We start from the raw sequence: 22,341 nt of genomic DNA, 5'->3' as shown, positions 1-22,341 counted from the left end.
TAAAAGTTACCAACGTGATTATTTAAAGCTGCCTTGATTGTTATTTTTGGCACCTTTGGGCGGAAGAACTCCATAATAAACTGACAATTGTACTTACAGTTGTGACAGCTAACATGCTAGCAAACAGCTAGCTGCCAACTAGGGGTGTGTGGTATCGACAAAAAATTACATCTAGATATTTTCTGGGATTTTGTTGCTAACAATTAGATGACATTTAGCATCCTTCAAAAAATGTGTTTGTAAAAGTCATGCATGAGTGTAGTGTGTGGTTGTGTGTGTGTGTGTGTGTGTGTGTGTTAGCGGATGCGCCACTGAATGGCAGCAGAGCAGAAAGCGACGGGTCAGTAATTAGCCCTAAGATTAGCAGTAATGGACAGCGTCGGTCACAGTGGCCGGTGAACAAAGACTGCAGCTTCTCAAGACCAAAGCAGAGCCTCTGTGTGTTCCTGTCCAACTGTTGAAAAAAATTATCTGAGTTTGTGTTTGTGCTGGTACCATGGTTGGTTTATGCCTGTCGTCGATTACTGACTCCCGTAGCTTTTCATATTGATATTCATTGCAGTGATTCAGTGCAGTGATTTTGTGGCATTGACGACAACCTCTATTTGACCCATTTTGCAATCAAATGATTCAGTCTAACTGCCTGGATTACGAGGCTGGTGGTATATCTCCTGGCGCTGTTCATTCACTCATTTTTAACTTCAGTCAGAAATTTTTCGGCAGCTATTGTTTAACTCTAGCAAAGGTGTCCTGCATGCATAACACATTACGCAATGACTGGGCGGAGGTGTTTTTGCAAAGTGAGTGACGTAGCCTGCTCGCTAATGTCTGCTTACACATTGTTAGATATTATCATAGTCGATACATATCGCACACACATACTGCCTACTTCTACATCCTATTGGTCTTCAACAGCTCCTGCTGAAGAGGATTCATTCAATCACAGTATTGAGTGTCGGTCACCCACATTTGGCAGCGCTCAGTGCCAAACAGTCACTGTAGTTACGTGCTTCAGACTGAAGAAACCAACATATGTTCTCATCTCAGTGGGTCATGTCTGACGATTTCAGTCAAGTATTTTACGCTAAATGTACACTTCAGCGTCTGTATAAAAAGCCACTGTTTGTTACGTCCCAGCAACATAAAGAAGGCTAACCCTACCTGCTAGCACATCAGCCGTGAGGCCGACTTCGGGGAGCTGTCAACACCTTTAACACGCACGTAGCTAGCTAGCACTAGTTAGCTAGTACTTCCGGTCTGTAATGGACGCCCTGAGATGAGAACGGGCTGAAGAAACTTGATGTGTAAAAATAACAACATTCTCATCAGCTGTGCTTTCTGTTTAGCATTATCAACGTTAACATGCAAACATACTAAAATATGATGGTAAACATTAGGCCATGCGTTACATTTGCATTGTAACTTTGAGCATGTTAGCCTAGTGATTAAGTTAATTTCAGCTCAAAGCACCACTGTGTCTAATATGTACAGTCTCACAGAGCTGCTGGCATGGCTGGAGACTCTTAGTCGTGTTAATACATTTTAAATTAGACAATTTAACTGCATTTACTCAGTAAATGTTTTTATTATGTCTCTGTTAATTGAGTTCTAATTAACCACTAATAACATCTTGCTCAGACAGCCTCTTCAGAGAACAACAGCCTCTGGTTTTAATGGTAAGTTGGAGAAAATACAGCATGTTTGGCATGTTTTCAGCGTGTGATGTTGGCTGCTTTTCCAGGCAGCTGTGACCTCTGACCGTATCTCCACTTCAGTCCTGCCTGAAATGTTAGTGATTTTGGGATCTGAAGTTTCAGTTAAGCTCTGGGAAGACAAATGATTGGGAGAGAAGTCAGAGCTTCCCTTTGCTGCAGTTGTCACGTCTGCCTGGTTTCCAGGGAAACTGAATTATTTTCCTTCAGATGTGTCCAGACGCTGTTTTCACTGTCTGTTGTTGGACGGATTCGTGCTTCATACAGAGAAGATTAACTGAAGCCTCACACATATGCCAGTTCAACCACAATCTGTTTGACTTTTGCGTGCTGAGTCTTGTTAATTCAACAGGTGTATAAACAGAAATGTAAAATAAACTACTTTTAATTATAGTATTAGTTATTGTTCGAGCTATTCGTTGATCAGTAATCACTGGACACAGTGACAGCACAAAACATCTCTCACGTCTTGTCCTTGTAGTGCGGTTGACAGGTTTAATTCCTGTCCTAACTCTACTGTCAATAAAAACCCAAGATGGGCCGGTAACTAGCTTGCCTGTGAGTCAGGCAGTTGTTGGAAGGTGTATTTTTTCACCAGAAAAAGTTTCCCCATGCTTCTAGACTTTGTGCGTCCTGGACCTTCTGTATAGTGTACGCACAGAGGAAAACTAGTTTCCTCATCTGACTCTGGTTTCAGACCCTGCATGCACTGTTGCTCTGGTGTTGCTCCAGGATGATGAAATAACGCAGCCTGAGATGGAAAACATCCTCAAATTTCGGCATGTTACTTTAAATAATGGTTGTATTCTTATTTTAGAACAAATTGGAGTGACTGCTGTAATGCATGCACCTTTAAGTTGTTGTTGTTTTAACCAAAAGTTGGATTGGTTTAACTAAATGTTGTAGGTCTCAGCCATGTGACCAGGCACACAGTTATTCTGATAATCCAGACAGGACAATATTAGGCTGTTACTTCATGACTCGTAGCAGAATCTTTATTTGCATTTTCATGCTCGAGACAGCTAAATAGTTAACGATAATGATTTTCACATTACTGGATGTATATTTCAGCATCGCAGGTATTAACAAGTGTAAAGGTGTAAAATACCCATAAATATTTAAGTGAATTCAGTATGTAAGTGATTAACTTATTAATTAAAGTGCAATGTAAATGTAGTTACTGGAGCTCTTAAGTTTGTTTCCCAAACAAGTAGGAAGCAGGCACAGGCTCTAGTCACAAGTCAAACATTTTCATGGATTTTATTCAAAAAGGAATAAAACAGAAACTTCAAACTTAAAGGCCCCCTTGTACAGACAATACTTATGCAGCCTGCTGATGTTGCTTGGGATTTCACCAAAGTCCACAAAGACTGAATAAAACTAATAAGAAAACATCAACAAGCGTTAGAATAATTAGAATCTATTTTAGTAGGAAAGACATTATTAAAAAATATGACAGCAGTGCTGGTTCGATAGACCGTGTAGCAGTTTAGAAATACAAGTTCATTTGACATTTAACTTTCAATTGTGAATCAACCAAGAAGCGATCACATCAAGGTTCGGTGGGGTTAGGGTCCTCTATTCTAATCTGTTCGGTCTAGGATTCTATGTCTGCTGACATTTCGAACGGTTTTGTTCAGTTCAGAGCAAAACTAGGCTTTAAATGAGACCTATTACACTGCATTTCCAGCCCTATATTGTGATTCTTTTTGCATGATTCAAAGTTCAAAAATTTAATTTTCTATACTGGCCCCTCATGCAGGCCTTAATTTCAGCCTCTGTCTGAAACAAGCTGTAGATGCTCCTGTCTCTTTAAGCCCCCACCCCCTCTCAAAGCCCACTGTCTTCTGATTGACCAATGTCTTCTGTGTTTAACAGGTTGCCGCAGGATAGGGCTGTGGGCGTGGCCAGCAATCTCTGCCTGGAGTAAGTGACCATATATGGAAATAAGTAGAAAAAACAGCTTAAAACAAAGCATTCAGAACGGGGCGAAATCTGAGGTTTTGGCTCACAGGGATTTCTTCCAAATACTTAAACCGCATTATTTGAAGCTTTGGCCATGTTTATCATGAACATCTGACATTGTAACATTACAGATATGCCAGAAAATATGAAAAGCATAATAGGTCCCCTTTAAAAAAACTCTGTTAAATAACTCAGCAACCACCAATCTGTGTCAGATTTAGCACATCATGATTGTTTATGTGGCATATCATGGTCTTTATGTAAGCTTTTAATCGACCCCACCAGCGGGGGAGCTCCAGTGCTACACACTTTTGATTCAGTCAGTGAATTCCCTGATAAACCCATATTTACAAACATCCAAACCATGAACCAGGTACTGAGTTTCATTACTTTCTCCAGCTGTGACATCACATTAAGGGGCAGGTTCAGGATGAGTTGCTCCAATGATGTAATTTTTTTTCACAGCATAAAGTCGGTGGAGCAGTGATGTGCGCCACCGTCATGCTTCAAACAGCACTTGAATAACATTTCTAACTATAAAACTTCCTGTTCGCCGTGACATTTCTGTTCTCTCTTTAAATGTCTTACAGCATCTGAATAAGTGTGCTAGCTTTGATGCTGAAAAGTTTCTTTTCGTGTCTGTTTCTATGCCGCGGCTGCAGTTTCATTTTGTTTTTATGAAACCGCTCAGAGACTTGACCACAGCTGTCACACTGCTGAGACTGTAATCCGGCATGTGTGTAAATGTAGGTGTGCTCCAGTGGGTTTCTGAAGGTGTAACTTAGTCTTGTATTGCCACCAACACTGAAACCTTTTTAAGCTGTCAGACCCAATATCAGGTCTTTACAGCTGTGACTAAAAGGGTGTGTGTGTGTGTGTGTGTGTGTTTACTGATCGTATTCTCTGTGACAGTACAACAGCACTGTAAATGGAGTTTAAATTTTGAATGACCTTCGTGACCTTAAACTCACTTTCTTTTATATCTGGCATACGCTACACCCACACACCCACACAAACACACAGAGTGCATCTCTCAGCATTGTGACAGCTGTGGTCGTGACCTCAGATGTACAGAGCTGTTTCCTCAAAACAAGTAAAAACTGCTGCAGAGACGTGCAACAGAAGCAAAATTAAAATCACTCCTTTATAGTACCAGTCCTAAAACTAATTCAAAACTGCCCAACACCACATATCTGACTGGACAGTCCTATCAATCCCAAATTGATTGACACGTATAATACAACTGGAAAACAACTCTTAAGTTCTTAATGAATGTGGTTCGCTACGCACCATTTCCTGGCTGTTATCTTCTTGGTTGTAAATCTTGAACGATCATGTATGTGGGAATTCAACTCTTTCTTTTGTGTCAATTAGACATAGAATTTATTTTATTTATTTCAGTTAAGATTGAGAGGGAAAAACTGATTTTACAACAGTTTCTTACTCTCAACTCATCACATTTGGACGCTTGGTCAAGACCCCTTGCCGTCGCTTTTTAACGCCCTGGGTACCCTTTGGAGTCGTTTTTGGACGAGTAGGGCTCCACGGTCAAATTAGCAAGAATAAATATGCAACACCCGGTTAGATTGCAAAATAAAACTAGTGGTAAATGTTATACAAAGTCGCAATTTGGTTAGATTTAGGCACCAAAACTACATAGTTAGGTTTGGGTTAAAATAATTAAGTTACTTGACTTAGGGCGTACTCACACTAGGCCCGATTGCCTTGTTCTGTGCCCGAATACGATTGTCCCTACTCCCCCGCTGGCACGTGCTCACATTGCGATCCCATGCGATTTCCCATACATTGATTTAAAATCATATTTGATTGCAGAGCTGCGTGCAGAGCACATATCAAGCTATCAAGCTCCTCTCCTGTGGAGCCAGGTTCCAGTTTGGGTTCAGGAGGCAGACACCGTCTCCACATTTAGGCATGTTTAAGCCATTAAGGCATGTTACTAACTTGACTTCCTCCCTTTCCGGTAGTCTTGTGCTTTCTCGTCCCTCTCCTCTCTCCTCCTGTCACTTCCTGCAGGTGTTTCTGGCTCTGGAGCTGTGGAGTCTGGATCTGTGGCTGCGGGTCACCTGCTGCCCCCGTGTTCCTGCTCGACACCCTCTGCTGCAACGACTATTGTTACTAGTCCTATTGTTATTATTGTTATTATAATCATTAACATTACGATTGTTATCATTAACACTATTATAAATATCTGTACCATTTGCTCTCTTTTCGGGGAAAAAAAACGCTCTCTCTCTCGCACAGCACAGCGGCATTAATGTCTGAGTTCACGGTCACGGTTAGCGATCACAGTAAGCGCATACCGTGCCAGAGTCCAGCTTAACCATGCCCAAGCCCACCTCTTCAAGTGGCCCTTGGCACGGCAGGGAGCGGTCAAACGGACCAGATATTGGGGGTTAAACGTGCTCGGGCATGGTACTGATCACCTAGTGTGAGTACACCCTTAACTTACGTAAGTTAACTTAACGTTGCTTATGCAATTCATGACCATGACTACATATGTGACAACATGGGATTGAGAATAGGTTGGATTTTACACCTCTCAGGTCTCGCTTAATCACTATTTATTGCCTGATGTTTTCTTGTTAATTGAGTCATGCTGTGTTACATTTTCTTGAACACTATTTCAGTCAATATCGGTCAGAGCTACTTAATATTTGTGATGATACTGCAGATGAAGGTTATATTGTTCACGTCAGTTTTGGACATAAGTGACTCACAATAAGTGCCTCTAACCTCTGCAGAGAATCATGGGTTTGATATAATCAAAAACCTCAGTGTGATCAGTGCTACAGTACATTCTGTTAATATTCTATCACCTCTTCTTTCTTGGGTCATAGAAAAGTTTACATAAGATAGACTGAAAAAATGAAAACGTGAAATGATTCTAAAAGTCAGACTGAATTGTCAAAGGTGCTCTTTGGAGTCAAGGGCCACTGGCAAAAAAAACGAGAGCACTCAGGATGCTAAGTGCTTTATCCTGACTACATGAAACGTGTGGGCGTTGGACATTAAATATTAAAGGCTTTTTATTACACCCAGGACTCAGTGTGCCTGGAATTGTCTTTCTCAAAGAGTAGACTGTGTTTTTGGGACAGAGCTAATTTTGTTGTTGGCTGCCGCTCAGCTGCACAACAGTTTCATCTGTCAGTTATTAGCTAAAGATATCAAGTACTAACTGGACTCTCTTTGAGAACTAGTCCTGGTTTTATGCCTCCCATGTATCATATCTGAGTCACAGAGCAAAGCATCTGTTTTCCCTGAAGATCTCTGAGAAACCTCAGAAGATCATTTAACAAAACATTCCACTGTTTTGAAAGTATTTCCAGAATCCTCCAACAATTTTCTAACCATCTGGATAGAAAAATGTGCCCAGTATGTTTTCTCAGTAGCAATTATATAACATGAAACACAAACAGTATATGTAACTTTTTAATTTACGTCCTAACTTCCTCCACTGTGCATCCCTCACTGTGGATGAAAACACGGGATTATATATTTAACCTTATTCTGAGAGAACCTTTAAAAGTGTAATTACTCTGGTGCAACCTGCTATAATTTGAATTTGTCTTCTAAATATTCAGTCATTTGTGACAGCAAATAAATTTTGAATTAAGTTTTTTTTTTAAATCAACATAATAAAATGGCTTTAATGAACATATCTGCAAAGTTGTGAAAGGGCCATGTTTAACATTTCTGCAAAATGTTCATTGACAACATATTTTTATTTGTTTTCCAACACTATCCTCCTGCTTGGCAACTACAGCATCATTTATTGTCTTAATGATTGTGATTAGGCACTTGGATCGCAAGTCTGACATGGGACAGAACATTTTAACTTTGTCAATATTTAAAGAGCAGCTGTTGTAGTCAAGACCGCCTCAACCGAGACCAAGTCAAGACCAAGACCAGTTTATCGAGACCGAGACAAGACCAAGACTTTTAGGGGCTAAGAGAAGTCGAGACCAAGACCGAGGGAGGGCGAGACTGAGTCAAGACCAAGACCAGGTCCCTGCATTTCATGGCACGCAATAAAATGTGGAACAAGATCATAGGTACTTCTCAAAGTGATCTGAAAGATCCAAATTCCCATTAAAACACCCACATGCAAACACTAAGAGCTGCATAAGTCAGTTCACTTGAACCATCTTTGAAGAAGCACACGAAGCAGCAACCTCACACTGATAAAATGAAAAATATTTTTGCTCTTTCTGCGTGTCGGGCATAGCAGTTTGCAATAAAGTTTTGTTATGCATGTATTACAGTAAAATACACATACACATAGGTGTCCAAATGTGGAAAGTATGGATGTGTGGAACATAACACACTATCACTCCAAGTTAGGGAGAAAGTATTTTTCTCAAAATGTTCTACTGTCACACTCAAAAAAACAAATAGAAAAATAAAATGCAGGAACAACTCGGCTTCATCTCACCTTCTTTGTGGGTTTGGACACAAGATTTCATCTACATCTCATGCAGTCTTTTATGCAATGTTTTGATTATCCGAAAGTGTTTTTACATGCAATAGGTGAATTCGGGAATCTAAATTGCCCTTAGGTGTGAATGTGAGTGTGAGTGGGAGTGAGTTTCGAAGTGCCCCGTGACCTGTTATATTCAGAAAAAACTGTAACACCCTGTTTTAGCTTTAACATGTCTCATTTAAAAATTAAAGAATTTGAATGCATTTATGCAGAATTCATTTAAACCCTGGCACACCTCTGACCGCCCCCTCACCCTTTCACAGCTCTGTCAAATTGTTGATCCAGTGTTCCTCTTTCTCTCCCCCTGAATAACCGACTACTCTCAACCCCAAACTTTTTTTTAAACAAATTATTTTCCAAAATGTTTCAGTAGCCTAAACCTAAGCACACCTGAAACGCAAGAGGAGAATTTCGGTCTTCGGTGTCCTGAGCTTTGTACGCCCTCCTTCCACGCCTACCTCTTTCCTGAGACTTCTGTGCAGTACTTGATGAAGTGGAAATCAAATGCTGCCAGTGAACATAATCCACACAGCACTTCAGTTTAAGAAACGTATTTTGCAAAGCAGATTAGCGTTATGAATATCATTTTCAGGAGACAAGGGTGGGAGAAGTAGTCAAATCCCTTACTTTGTTTAAAGTAGTATTACCAAAGTATAAAAATACCCCCTTAGAACTAAATGTCTCTTCAAAAATCACAGAAATATTAGTGACAAAATGGCCTTAAAGCATCACAAGCAAGTCTTAACTTGTAAACTAATGCTAGCTGTTCAGTGCAATAGTTCTGAAACATAGAAATACTCGAGTAAAGTACAGTGCATGAGTGAATGTACTTTCTTGCGTCTAATTCAGTGATGACTTGGAAAGTGACATGATAAAGAGGCGGAGGCATTAGGCTGAGTTTGAACTTATTCTCCACTGCTGCAGGATACTGATGTGAATTGATCACATTCAGACAGAAAAGGTTTGGTGAATATTCAGCCCATAATCCGATGCATGCTCATCTCCTTCTATCCCCTCATTTATTACATTAATTCCACCCCCTGCTTTCCTCTCTTTCTCTGTACCTCTTTGTATTTCCTGCTGCCGTTTCCTTTCGCTCTTTCTCTGAAGTTCGTGTTGAGGTAAACTTGTGACATCAGAAGAGAAGCAGTCAGAACTGTCAGCACTCCTTTTCTTTGTGTATGTGTGTGTGTTTGTGTGTGTGTGTGTGTGTGAGTGCAGACAGCGAGGTTCTGCTTCAAAGCCCATTTTGAGTCAATGGGTGTGTCATGACGGATTTTTGTCAACCCCCTGTGGTGATACGAGACTCTCTGTGTGTGGATCAGCCTTTTCTGTGTGTGTGTGTGTGTGTGTGTGTGGTAGCTGACTCAGTTCCTCAGGGTAGATCCCTGAAGCTCAGCTGTCAAACTCTGTTTTCCTTTGCCGGTCTTTTGTCTTCTTCTTCTCTCGCTCCCTCTCTCTTACTGTACATCACTTTCTTTGTTCCTCTCTCTCTCTTTCCAGCTGTAGTGAATCTGGTGATAGGCTGTATTTTTCTTATTATGAGTATATTGATTCAACTAAAAACTATTGTGTGTGTGTATCAAAACCTGATCTTCTTCCTCTGAGCCATGGAGCTCCATTGTTATTCAAAAACTATTAAGAACCCATCAGTGAGCCTCACTGCTGCACTGAGTGACATGTCCTTCATCAGCATGAACACACACACACACACTGTAGTTTATTTTGACTCAGTCCCACATTACACCATCCTGCTCCCCCAAATTGTATTCATCCACCACTGAAAATAGTCCCCAATAAATGCACTATTTTCTCCTGTTTGTTTGATAAAAAGTACAGTAAGCACGCATTTCAGGAAACAACTGATTAACCGTTTTTAAACATGAAACTATAGGTGTTTAAAATGTATGTCTTCAGTAGGAACCAATGGGCTTGGAGCTGAGAGCCACACACAGGAAGCCAGAGGGCCATATTTTAGCGCGCACCTAATGTTTTGGTTCATGCATGTGCAGCAGCGCTACACGCAAAAGGACAGGATGAACGTGGACCGATCACTGGTCTCATCGCTCTCTGAAACAGCTGAGCCAGTTATAGTGACACAGTATCCATCTCAAGAAGAAAACATGACGCTTTTGCTAAAAAGAAAGTTGAAAAGGAGACGATGACACAAAGGACCGATGAGTCGCGGTAATCCAACGCCTTCCAATAAACAACAGCAAGAGCCAACCTGCATATGTGTCCTGCAGATGTTTGCAGGGAATTAATTAAATTTATTTCATACAGTTTAAAGCAGCTCTGGACAACAGATGCTGTAAGTTCACTATATATAAATAATGTAATAATGAATGCAGATTGATTTACCGATGTTCCTGCTGTAACCACATTTTTTTTTTTCCAATTTAAACGCATGTTCTGGTTAGAGATTTATTTATATTTCAAGCATAACACAATTAAAACTGTGCATTTGCTTAAAGAGTTCAGTTTGTTCTTTTTATGTATTTTTTTTATTTTATCTTATTTTAACAGGAACTCTCATTGAAATCACAAATCTCTTTTATGAGAGAGACCTGGCCAAGGTAGCCATACATAAACACTACATATTAAAATGCAACATATACAACATGTCAAAATTCACAATAAAACAATAAAACACTAATAAAAACTAAAGCTATTCAAACACAATGGCCTCTTAAGAAAAAAACCACATGCCTCCTTCACCACATTCTTTGTGACGCTCTTAAATTCATCAGTTGATGTTTCTGTTTGAGATCTTTCTGGAAATTATTCCATGCCCAGGGTGCATAGTATGAAAATGCAGCTTCCTAACTAGATTAGCAATATGTACATTGAATAAAAGTTTGTCTATTTATACCCAAGAACCTGTACGAGGGCACCCTTTCTATGATTTACCATGAGACGTAGAAATGCTAAGATCACGGAGCAACTGTAAGCAGAGCAGTTCGTAATGACTGAAATGCATTTCTCTGCTGAATTTAAAATTGGTTTTCTTGTTCAGTGAACAATTTAAGTGGCAAAAGATTGACGTTACTCCAGAAACAGACGTGGTACTGAGACATCTATAGCTGGGCACCAAAATCCCACACAGCAAGCAAATGGAAATACCCAACGGTCAGAGCCAGGGTCTCAATACTTCAATGGAACGGACAGATGACAAGAAACACAAAGTTCACCACAGTGTATTATACAGGCATTGCCAAATACAAAATCCACAGTTAATCCACCAGTGAATGTTTAAATCTCCTCTTCTGGATCCCAGCAAGAAGTGACGTTTTGCCTCTAATAGACGAGTGCTGTTTGCGTTAGTTGTTGCCCAGACACAAAAAAGAGCCAGTGAAGTATTGAGACACAAACTAACACTCAGTTTAAACTCGACAATTTAAAACAGCCTTTCTTCTTTCCCGTGTTCATGGTCATGGTACTTCCAGGTGTACTCATTCAGACAGTAACAGACTCACTTACACGTTGTGACTTGGAGTCTTGAGTTTGAAAATTAAACTGAAATGTAAGTTTAATAAAGTTTCACATAATTTTTGGAACAAGCAGAAGGAGAGTTAATAGGCTATGTGACATTTTCATACAGTGTTTAAATAATGTAGTATTTGACTTTAATTAGGAAAACTTTAATAAAAGAAACATTTAAACAGTAAAGGTAAAAATGATATAAAAAAACAAAACCTACTGCTGATAATGTGTACTTTGTTTTATAAAACTCAAAATGAGCAGTTTAACATAACAAGATAAAATATACTTAATAACACAAAATGTGCAGAAACTAAGAGATGTACAACAAGAAGTAGGACGAGCCTCCCATTGATTTCTCTCTGCTTTCCATCCAACAGTTCAAACGATGAAAATGCAGAGAGTCACTGAATATTCAAACACCTCTAACCAGTAACACTGCGGGGAGTTTCACATCAACCAGCACAGAGCGGCTGATTTAATGGTTTAACATTCTTTAACCAGAGCTAACCAGGGAAATCTGAAATGTGCAGCTGAAGGGGAGAATAAATGATGGAATAAATGAAGAGATTTTCTTTTTTCATTATCGATGTTCTGAGGATTCAATTTCTTTTCATTATTTAATGGATTTTGAAACTTTTTTTAAAGAATCCAACAACTTATGGTGGCGCTGTTTGCACTGGATCAGCAGTTGCCAGTCATTTTAATGCTGCATTTAGCTTTCCTGTTGAGTTTAACATATTATGATGCAAAGACATGCCAAAAATGTATTCCTTTTATTTGAAAGTGAGAACAGGAAACGAGACGAGGGAGGGATGCGAAAAGGTTCAAATTCAAACCAGAAAAGTAACACTTCATAGGCGTGCCCTCGTACAAAAATCTTTCAAAAATCTACCTACAAGCTTTTTGGAGCAACAACGCCTCAGAGTCTTCAGTGAATTGATAAATTGCAACCAAGAATAACGACGTGGCGACACAGGAGGTGTTTCAGCCGTGTTTTACAGCCGTCTGTATCTCAAACAATCCAGCATTAGGCAGAGACTGGGTGACAACTTGTGTTTAACATGCGCTATAAGAGCATAAACAACCCAGAGCCCTCTGTTTTCTTCATGCAAGTGACTTGGGTTATGATTGCTGCCAAAATACAGATTACCTACACTCTGTGCTGTACCTGAATGCATCCGGTGTAGCATGTAGAGAGACTGAAGCTGCATACTCAAAATGTAAAAGTCTTCAGCCAAGCTAACGACTCAATGTTTTGTTAATATGCTCACAATAAAAATGCTAACATGCCCAGGTGAAGCCAGGATTGTTTTTGTATACTGTATATTGTCTGCTAGGTAGCAAAAAGGAGTTACAAAGCACATCTCATTATACAACCCTGTTGTCATGTGACCATTAAACCTACCTTGTATTTGGGTATTGGACAAATAAAAATTTTGGCTGATAAAGCATTATTAAATTTATTCATTTAGCTGACGCTTTTATCAAAAGCGACTTAAAATTACTATATATGTCAGAGGTCGCACGATTCTGGAGCAACTAGGGGTTAACTGTCTTGCTCAGGGACACATTGGTGGATGGGTAACGGGGGGGTTGAACCCAGGTCTCTCACACCAAAGGCAAGGTCTTATCCATTGCGCCATCACCACCCTGTACTATTACTATTCATTGTCAGGGGGACATGAATGCCTGAGCCAAATTTTATGGCAATGAATATAATAGCTGTAAGGTGATCGCCAAAGTCTGTAGGATTCATCTTCAGGAGACCATGAATGTTTGTACTAAATTTCACAGCAACCAATCCAATGGTTGTTGAGATATTTTAGTTTGACCCAAAGGCTGATCAATCAACTGACTGCTACCCATCAAGCCATGCTGCTAGTACTGCTAATAAGAATGTAATAGCGCCCCCTTCAGGTCAGCCAGTGTTGTTTTGAAACGGCAGAAAACTTCATCAGTTGCAGCAGTAAGTGTCGGACGAGCAAAGTGCAACTGGGAGAAAGGCAGGAGGATATTATTAAAATTGTGGTGGATGAACTGTGTGTGTGTGTGTGTATGTGTGTGTGTTAGCTGGACAACTCAGCATTAAATCTCATTAGGAAGTGAGGATGAGAGAGCTGGTCCACTGCCTGAGGACACACACACTGTTAATTTACTCATCCACCACAGCTAAAAACTTCAACACACACACACACATCCTGGCGTTCAGATGCCACTGGGTCCATTTGGAGTGGAACATCCCATAATGAGGGTGTGTCCATCTCCATGGTGATGAATAATATAGGGCTTTTGGACAAAAACCAATTGAAATGTATTGCTGAATGTCATTGAGTTGGACCAACAGCAAGGCCAGAGAAACACTTTGAGATGAAAGTCTCTTTCCTTCTTTCTGTTTCGATTTTTCTTTCAGTTTTTCTTCTTTACTTTGCTCTTCTCCCTAAGTATCTGCAGTATGCCTCCCCCCTTTCTCTCTCTCTCTCTCATTATTTTGTGTTTGTGTGTTTTGAAAACAATTAGTAAGTAATTATCATTCTGTCTTCTGTACAACACTTTGCAATTAATTAACAAACATACCCTAAGAAGCTCACAGAATAGATTTAAAAAAGGGGGAACCAACCATTAATTACCCAGCAGCTGATTCTGGATCATACATGCTTTTTATTTGTTGTCTTGGTTTGACGCCAGGACTCTCCTCTCCTACATGTTCCCTGTGCCTGCCGTAATAAAGTGACTTTCACTGCCAAGATTAAATTGTTAACTCTGGTCAGACTCCAGTAAAAACATCAAAATAAGACTGCAAAAGATTTTAGATCAACTTGACTGCTTTTCCCACATAGAACATCTCAACATGAGTGGAGCATCTTGATCTGGGTGGGACAATTTGACTTGTGGGAAGTATCTTGACCTCTGCCTAGACAGAAAAGATGTTGATCTCAACTTTTCGAGCTAGGTGGAGCAATGGCGGAAGTATTCAGATGTATTAATACTCCACTGCAAGTAAAAGTCCTGCATTCAAATCCTTATTTAAGAACGAGTATACAAGTATTATCAGCAAAATGTACTTAGAGTGTGAAAGTAAAAGTACTCGTGTTGCAGTAAAATGTTCATTTCAGTGTTTTTAGACGAGAAGCAGAAGAAAGATTTGTGTAGAGCACATCCACCCATCTAGGTCAATATTTTGAGCAATATATCTATAATGTATTTTTATATCTTCTTCAACAAATGAATTATGATAAGATAAGATGATTAAGATACTGTTATACATGCTCACAATAAAGCATGTGCTGGAGCATGTGTACCTCAGCATATGGGGTTTCCGCAGGTGAATCCAGTGGCTATTTCAGGTGTGTGAAGCACCTTTTGAAAAGTTCTGAAGGACATCCAAAAGAGTCTGTGGCCTGCATGACACATCTCTGAAATAGCCGTCAGGAAATGTGAGAGGTTGTTGAAGAGTTTATTAGTTTACTTGCCAACCCCTCTACATTTATATTTACATTTACTCATTTGGCAGATGCTTTTATCCAAAGCGACAACATACAAGCATCAACAGAGCATCAACTAGAGATCTACAACTGGCAATACATACTAGTAAGAGCAGCAATAAATACTAGTAAGACCTCACAGTACATATCACATCAATGGGGTAGATACCTAGGGAAGGAAGTTGATTTCTGATTCACTTGTGTGTCCTCCAACTCCACCCCAAGGGCTCCCTATATATGGTGCCTTGATGGACAAAGTGCCTTGGGTTCCTATCACAGTGAGGCAATGTGGTTTTAGCGCTGTGATGCGCTTGTGACCTCCCAAGATTTTTTCTCTGCCTGCCTTTCTCCCACGGTACGATTCAACACCTGACTAAAATCGCCCCCTGCAGTCAACATGGAGAGGAGTAAATACAGGCAAGAAGAAGATGGACGAATAAAGAGCGAAAGTTAACAAAAAGTGCAATCAATACAAGATCATTGTAGGGGATGGAAGAAGAAGAGCACAGGAAGTGCATGTTAGAGGTAAGGAGTTAGAGGTGTTATAAGAGGAATTGTTCTCGGAAGAGATGAGTTTTCAAGAGCTTCTTGAAGTTAGAGAGGGACGCCCCTGCTCTGATGGCGTGTGGTAGCTCGTTCCACCATCGTGTGTCACAGATGAGAACAGCCGGGACTGGGATTGCTTTGTGTGAAGGGATGGCAGAGCAGTCAGACCCAGTAGTCACTCTGTATGCAAGCATTAGTGACTTAAATTTGATTCTGGAGGCCACGGGGAGCCAGTGGAGTCACTGAGTAATGAAGTGACATGAGTCCTTTTGGGCTGATCAAAAACCAGACGCGCTGCTGCGTTCTGAACCATTTGTAAGGGTTTCACCGCACAAGCTGGAAGACCTGCTAGGAGGGCATCGCAATAGTCGATGCGAGAGATAACCATGGCCTGTACCAGAAGCTGGGTGGCGTACTGAGTGAGGTAGGGCCTGATTTTCCTTATGTTGTATAGAGCAAAGCGGCATGACCGAGAGACAGCAGCTACATGGTCTGAAAAGGACAGCTGGTCATCATTCATGACAGAAGTTTCTCACCACCTTGGTTGGAGTGATGGTTGCGGAGTCAATTTGTAGTTTGATGTTATGGTGGATAGATTGCTTGGCTGGAATGACCATATATGATATGTCCGATAGACAGTCCGTGATCCGCGCCGATACGGTGGGATCGCCTGGCGGGAAGGATAGGTAGAGTTGCGTGTCGTCTGCATAGCAGTGGTAAGACAAGCCGTGCGAGCGAATGATCGGCCCCAGTGAGATGGTGTAAATTGAGAAGAGAAGGGGCCCAAGCACTGAACCTTGGGGCACCCCTGTGGAGAGGCAGTGGGAGGAGGATAATTGTCCTTGCCACAAAACATTGTAGGGATGCCCCGAGAGGTAGAGTCTACTAGACTATTTTGTCTACTAGACTATTTTGTTTTCTCAAGATCTCAAATTAATTATGTCTAGGTCTGAAATGATCGATTATATAGGTTAATTAGATTACTAAAAAGCATCGACATAAATTCTTTGCATCGATGCTTTGTTTAATCCGTATAACTATATAGCACACTGTTTCGCATTGACAGTTATTACTGTCACACATGGCGCTTACGCTGTGTGAACACGACGTGATTATGATGCCGCTGTTTGCAAAGTGGAGGAAGAGGGAGACGAAGAAGAAAGTGTCCAAATTATGGGATTATTTCAAGATAAAAGAAAACAACAACTCTGTAATGTGTAACGAAACTGATGTGGCCTACCTCAACAGCACGACGGCATCTGATCAGAAAGCACCCGGCGTTCTGCCAGCGGACCACAGACAAGGTAACAGTAACAGCAACTGAAAAAATAACCCTCACTTTTGTTGTTGGGTTGGCTTATTAGCAACCAATCAGAAAAAATCAACCAGTTGGTTGGCATGCCAACAATCAATAAAGTGTCTCTACCAGAGAAGGGCTGTCTTTCAGTCTGACAACTTATTATTAATAAACAATATTATAAGAAATGTCTTTCATGAGATACTGATGCAAGATAACACACATAAGTAGACTACTTATGTTTTAATGTGTTCTGCATAACTGAAGTGCTTTAAATATTTTATTATTTTTCATATTTTAGACTGAGACTTTTATTTTGTTGTTTTATGAGTGCTCGTCTTCCTCTCTCTGCTCATATGAATAATGAAGTGAACAGATAATAAATAACTTTAGTTCATAATCTCACATGCAGTTTTATTAGAAGGGCATCACTCTGTAGTTTATATGCCAATAAACCTCAACTTCTGTTCCCGTCCCCGTAAAAATTAACATTTTATTATTTCGCAAACATTTTTTACACTTATAAAATGTCTAGTACTGCTACTAAATAATAATAACAAAGTTTCTAACAGCACAGGGGAAGACTACTTCTTACTAGTCGCAAGGTTTTTGGCTGAATACTAGGGGACTAGCCATCAGGTCTGACTTGTTTAATACATCTAAAAGCCACAGTTTCTCTTGCAGGATGACCTTTCAAACAGCTCTGACTTGACGCGGGCAGCTGTGATTAGAGGTCCGCTACAGGCGCGCTGACCTCTTATTGTCGATAGGACAGGTACATGAAGGAGGAGGCGTTTTTCATCTTTATTACATGACAGTGTGAGATTTCTCTAGATTGTATAATCCTTCTGCCCTGATCTAAGTACATCTTCTGTGTGGATCCCTCCTTTTCTTCTTTTCTAAACACACCACTTAACATCGCCAGCTGTCCAGTAAAAAGGTCATTGTTATCAATCCGTTTCATTCGTCTTTACTTTTGTCAGCTTTGTCAGTCACCTAAATATAATCCATCCATTTCAAGTGGCTATAATATGTACTGCTAAAGGACAGTGTCAAATAACAATGTGAAAAAGCGTGACAATATGAAACGGATTGCTCTTGGTGATGAACCTACAGAGAATTATCAGCTGAATCTGCAGCTTTACAGCGTGTTGCAGCTCATTGTTCTGTGTTTTTTCATTCTCTGTATTTGATTGTTTTTGTCTTTTCATTCATTCATTCGTTCTGTGCTTCCTGTTTTACTTTTATATTTTCCACTCCTCTCGTTTCTGGTCACTTCCCTTCCTGCTCTTGATTGTTTCACTCTTCCCTGATTTGTTTCCACCTGTGACTCGTTTATCACTTCCTTCTTGTGTATTTAAGTCTGTGTATTTTCAGCGTTTAATGTAGTTCGTCCCTTGTACATTGTCGAGTGTCTCTGCCTGTTTTCTATGCGTGTATGTGGATTACTGTGGATTTTGTGTTTTGTTTCTCGCCTTGCTTCTCTGCCTGGATTACTGCTTTTCTTTTGGTTTCTAGACTGTGGATTTATTTTGACTTTTGGACTACCTGCCTGAACCACTTGTGTACATTTACACTATAAACTTGAAATTATAAACCCTGTTTCCCTGTGTCTATGACTGGCGAAACACAACATTTGTGCAGTGTTTTGGCCTCTGATAAACCTTCATAGTCTCACAATATCTACTGTAGCTTTTAATTACTGCAGCAAGTGATTAATCCAGAATAAGAAATCATATCATACACATCACTTTACAAATTAACTACTGTAAATATGATGACTACTACAGAACTATTCGAGTATTGTGAAAACACATAGTACTCACATACTGTACAAGTACATACTGTAGGTACATTTAAACCACCAGAAGCCTATAAGCATACAGATGAATAGTAAGAAAAGGTTGGCAAGGAGTAAACGACCTTGACTGAGCTTTATTTAGCTAATAAAGTAATGTCGTTAGTACTATCACTCAAAAGACAGAGCAGAGAGAACACACACACACACACACTTCTTTTTAGCGTTGGTGGTTTGATATTGATCGGCTCTCTCCTTTTTGTTTGATGAAGGATTTATAGTGCAGCAGAGCAGACAGGCAGGATGGAGTTATTTTAGATGAAGCTTTATTTAACAAGGTTAGTCCCACAGGAGTGTAAGTCACAGAGAGAGAGTGGGAGAGAGAGAATATGACTGGTGGAGAGAGGTTGGCCGCCGAGAGGTCGGAGGTCGTCACGCAGCGCTGAGCGTCTTGACTTGAAAGCAGCAGAACAGACAGAGAGAGAAGCTGCAGAGGATCCGACCCTGTTCAGCTCAAATGAGTTCAATTTATTTCTGTTCTGTCGGAGGCACAGTTCGCCATTATGTTGGGGTAAAAGCCAAACAAAGAGCATCGTCTTTGATCCACATCTGAACACATTTATATTTCCTTTTTTTCTTTCCTAATTGTGCAACTGACTTTCTTATTACAATGGGTATTCACATGAGTAGCTGCTAGGATGAGTTCACTTAAATTTGTGCTTCTAAAGTGCTTTCTAAATGGCTGCTAGGATGCTCGGGTTTTTCAGGGAGCCTTTTACTTGTCTAAGGATAGAGGGTGTAATATATTGTTCAAATTGTAAAGTCCTCAAAGACAAATTTCTGATTTTGGGCGAGATATATATTTATATAAAACTGACATGACTCGTTAGTTGACTCGTTAGTGTTCAGGACGTTGTCAGGATATTGAGGCTGCACAGGTAAAAATTCTGTATCGTTACTCAAGTGCTGTACCACAATTTTGATGTACTTGTATTTAATATTTCCCTTTTATGCTTTATTCACCTGTCGGAGGCAACCATTGTTAACCCTTTTTCACTCCACCACATTTGTTTGACAGCTGTGGTTATTAGTTCCTTATCAGATTATTTAAAATAACATGTGATAAGGTTTTAAAATACAATACACTGATTAAAACCTGTGGTTCCCAAGCAAAGATTAGCGAAAGGTGCAAAGAAATGATGGTGAATTTAAGGATCAGATCTTTGTTTGTCCTTCTTTTTCACCCCATTAATCATCTCATCACCCCCCCCCCCCCCCCCCCCCCCCCCCTCCCCCCCCAATGTATCTTGTGACCCCCATGTTGGGAGCCACAGGAATCAACTAGCCTACTGTATATAAAATACTTGCTGTAGCTCCACCTGGAGCAGATACAACAGTAAAATGCTGCTTACACGTTAAAGCATCAGTATTAAGAATCTAATAACGTCATGTAGAATAATAAAGCAGTCCCAGGAGACTTTTACTTGGAATACTTTAGTCACATTTAGCTGATAATACTTCTGCACTTTTACTTAAGTAGGATTTTAAAGAATAGTTTTACATTGTTGCTTTGGTACTTTTACTGAAGGATGAAGGTGAAGGATTTTCTTTCACTACTGACTGTTAGGTGATTGCAAGTGTATTCAAGGTTATTACATTTACTTATTTAGCTGACGCTTCTATCCAAAGTGACTCACAATTGCTAAATATGTCAGAGGTTGCACGCCTCTGGAGCAACTAGGGCTTAAGTGGCTTGCTCAGGAACACAATGGCAGGTAAAGGGGAATCAAACCCAGGTCTCTCACACCCGAGGTGCGCGTCTTTAAATTTATTAAAAAACAACGTGACTGCACATGTGCGAAGGCATCACAGGTTAGTATGTTTACTAGGTGGTTCTTCTTGGTTAAAGGGGTTTTCATAGGTGTTGGTATCTTGTTGCAAATACCGTCTTATTTATGTCATTTTGCGTGGTGGTGATGGAGCAGTGGATAAGACACATGCCTTTGGTGTGAGAGACCCAGGTTCAATTCCCAGCTGTGACACATCCACCAATGTGTCCCTGAGCAAGACACTTAACCCCTAGTTGCGCCAGAAGCATGCAACCTCTGACATGTATAGCAATTGTAAGTTGCTTTGGATAAAAAGCATCAGATAAATTAATAAATGTGTAAACAGCTTTTCTCTTATTCCCAAAACTCCTTTTTAAACAGTTCCAAAATGTTCCCACACTATATAAGATAAAGAGCTAATACATCTACTCATTCTGCCAGGGACCTTCTGTAATTAGATGTAAAATGAGATAACAGTGTTGGGGGAAATTTTAGAATATATTGATGTATCAGCCTCATTCATTTCTCGTTTTTTAGACTGGTCTTTGGTCCTTGTATTTGGATGTTTTGCTGTTTTAAGGTGCAATTCAGGTTCTTTTTGTTATTTTGTAAACACATTTCTTTTTAATTCTGATTTTGTGGTATATATTGTGTTATCTATATTATTTTGTTCACCTGTGTTACGACCCGGCTCGTTAAGGTCGGGCAGCAACAAGTGATTGGAATAAAAATGAGGTGAAATAGGACAACTGAAATGTTCCGGTTAAAGTCAAAGATTTAATTAATGAGCTCGCACAAGAAAATACAACAAAAAGAGGCTATATAGGTGCTGACAAATACACAAAATGAAAAAAAAGACGGTCTTGTCCAGAGACAGTTACTCAGCTCAAAAAACACACACTACATTTATTCATTTAGTTGACGCTTTTATCCAAAGCGACTTACAATTGCTATACATGTCAGAGGTCGTACGCCTCTGGAGCAACTAGGGGTTAAGTGTCTTGCTCAGGGACACAATGGTGGATTGAACCTGGGTTTCTCACATCAAAAAGCCCGTGTTTTATCCACTGCGCCATCACCGCCCCACTAAAGAACTAAAGGAGGTCAGCACCTATATGCTTACAAAAGTACAAAGTAAACAAACGAGCAGTTATTCTGCAACGTAGAATACCCAAACCAAAGAGTGCCCAACGCTTGGTGCACTATATCACGCTATGTGATTTACAATGATTCAAATCTACTGTCTGAAGCCACTCAGACAGGCAACATCAAGAAATACAAACACTCTCACTAAACAAACAGTGTATGCAACCAACAGCAAGGCGACCTGATCACTGCAAACAGCAAACAGGAAGTAGGTGGTCTCAGCTCCAGAGGAATCAATCCTCGACAGGGAATCACACAGCTGGGTTTGCATGGCAGTTAGAAATCATAGGAACACAACAATTAATATACTTTAAGGCAGCCAGCTGCGGCCTTAACACCTGTAACTGTTATTGCTGCCTATCTTAGCCTAGACATAGATCTTGATGCTTCATGGGCCAGTTCAGCTAACAGTGAACAGAGAAGTTCAATCAAATCAAAATGTTTTACTTAATAATAATGTGTGCATTTGCAGCTCACCCAGCAACCAGACTGTCTTCTGAGTGAGGAAAGTTTGAGTTTCAGAGGGGAAAAAGTTTGTTCAAACTTCACTTAGAGGAGAGAATGAATATGCATGAATGCCCC

The sequence above is a fragment of the Micropterus dolomieu genome, linkage group LG23, assembly GCF_021292245.1.
Source record: "Micropterus dolomieu isolate WLL.071019.BEF.003 ecotype Adirondacks linkage group LG23, ASM2129224v1, whole genome shotgun sequence".
Classification (NCBI taxonomy): Eukaryota; Metazoa; Chordata; class Actinopteri; order Centrarchiformes; family Centrarchidae; genus Micropterus; species Micropterus dolomieu.
Note: the sequence above shows the minus strand (reverse complement) of the source record.